The 2,500-nt window shown below is 36.5% G+C and overlaps 1 protein-coding gene across 4 annotated transcripts in view; it reads left to right on the top strand.

Moving 5' to 3' along the window:
* Positions 1–2,500, top strand: part of LOC127660797 (lysocardiolipin acyltransferase 1-like) — a 12,836-nt gene that overhangs the window by 3,331 nt on the left and 7,005 nt on the right. For 2 of the 4 annotated variants that reach the window (XR_007972678.1, XR_007972679.1), the window contains exon 1: positions 1,199–2,500. This exon is cut by the window's right edge and continues 599 nt beyond it. The exons of the other annotated variants lie outside the window; for them this stretch is intronic. The gene's annotated coding sequence lies outside the window, so the exon portion shown is untranslated. Of the gene's footprint in view, positions 1–1,198 lie in introns of those variants that run through there. 4 annotated transcript variants of the gene reach the window in all.

Below are 2,500 nucleotides of genomic sequence, written 5' to 3'. Positions count from 1 at the left end.
GTTATACATGCACAGATATACACAGAATCACATGTTATACATGCACAGATATACAAAGAAGCACATGTTATACATGCACAGATATACAAAGAAGCACATGTTATACATGCACAGATATACACAGAAGTACATGTTATACATGCACAGATATACACAGAATCACATGTTATACATGCACAGATATACACAGAATCACATGTTATACATGCACAGATATACAAAGAAGCACATGTTATACATGCACAGATATACACAGAATCACATGTTATACATGCACAGATATACACAGAATCACATGTTATACATGCACAGATATACACAGAAGCACATGTTATACATGCACAGATATACACAGAATCACGTTATACATGCACAGATATACACAGAATCACATGTTATACATGCACAGATATACACAGAAGCACATGTTATACATGCACAGATATACACAGAAGCACATGTTATACATGCAAAGATATACACAGAATCACGTTATACATGCACAGATATACACAGAAGCACATGTTATACATGCACAGATATACACAGAAGCACATGTTATACTGTAACACAGTTGAAGGATGGGCAAGCAGGAGGCGAGAACCGGCTTGACGATATAAATCATAGTTTAATGGAAAACTTAAAAGACAACACAAACACACATGACGGACATGTCCGTAATTCTCTCTCTCTCGAACAATCGTCACCGGCCGCCTTTATCCCTCGCGCGCCTCATCAGGCTGATTGGGGACCGGGCGCACGATATTCCGACCGGCCCCGCCCCCCTCCGCTCCACATATACATGCACAGATATACACAGAAGCACATGTTATACATGCACAGATATACACAGAAGCACGTTATACATGCACAGATATACACAGAATCACATGTTATACGTGCACAGATATACACAGAAGCACATGTTATACGTGCACAGATATACACAGAAGCACATGTTATACGTGCACAGATATACACAGAATCACATGTTATACGTGCACAGATATACACAGAATCACATGTTATACATGCACAGATATACACAGAAGCACGTTATACATGCACAGATATACACAGAATCACGTTATACATGCACAGATATACACAGAATCACATGTTATACATGCACAGATATACACAGAATCACGTTATACATGCACAGATATACACAGAATCACATGTTATACATGCACAGATATACTCAGAATCACATGTTATACATGCACAGATATACACAGAATCACATGTTATACATGCAAAGATATACACAGAATCACATGTTATACATGCACAGATATACACAGAATCACGTTATACATGCACAGATATACTCAGAAGCACATGTTATACATGCACAGATATACACAGAAGCACATGTTATACATGCACAGATATACACAGAATCACATGTTATACATGCACAGATATACTCAGAAGCACATGTAATACATGCACAGATATACACAGAAGCACATGTTATACATGCACAGATATACACAGAATCACATGTTATACATGCACAGATATACACAGAAGCACATGTTATACATGCACAGATATACACAGAAGCACGTTATGCATGCACAGATATACACAGAAGCACATGTTATACATGCACAGATATACACAGAATCACATGTTATACATGCACAGATATACACAGAATCACGTTATACATGCACAGATATACACAGAATCACATGTTATACATGCACAGATATACACAGAATCACGTTATACATGCACAGATATACACAGAATCACATGTTATACATGCACAGATATACACAGAATCACATGTTATACATGCACAGATATACACAGAATCACATGTTATACATGCACAGATATACACAGAATCACATGTTATACATGCACAGATATACACAGAATCACGTTATACATGCACAGATATACACAGAATCACATGTTATACATGCACAGATATACACAGAATCACATGTTATACATGCACAGATATACACAGAATCACGTTATACATGCACAGATATACTCAGAAGCACATGTTATACATGCACAGATATACACAGAATCACGTTATACATGCACAGATATACACAGAATCACATGTTATACATGCACAGATATACACAGAATCACGTTATACATGCACAGATATACACAGAATCACATGTTCTACATGCACAGATATACTCAGAATCACATGTTATACATGCACAGATATACACAGAATCACATGTTATACATGCACAGATATACACAGAATCACATGTTATACATGCACAGATATACACAGAATCACATGTTATACATGCACAGATATACACAGAATCACATGTTATACATGCACAGATATACACAGAATCACGTTATACATGCACAGATATACACAGAATCACATGTTATACATGCACAGATATACTCAGAATCACATGTTATACATGCACAGATATACACAGAATCACATGTTATACATGCACATATATACTCAGAATCACATGTTATACATGCACAG

This window comes from Xyrauchen texanus, chromosome 20 (genome assembly GCF_025860055.1).
Source record: "Xyrauchen texanus isolate HMW12.3.18 chromosome 20, RBS_HiC_50CHRs, whole genome shotgun sequence".
In the NCBI taxonomy this organism is placed as follows: domain Eukaryota; kingdom Metazoa; phylum Chordata; class Actinopteri; order Cypriniformes; family Catostomidae; genus Xyrauchen; species Xyrauchen texanus.
The sequence above is the reverse complement of the archived record's forward strand: the minus strand, read 5'-3'. Positions and strand labels throughout refer to the sequence as shown.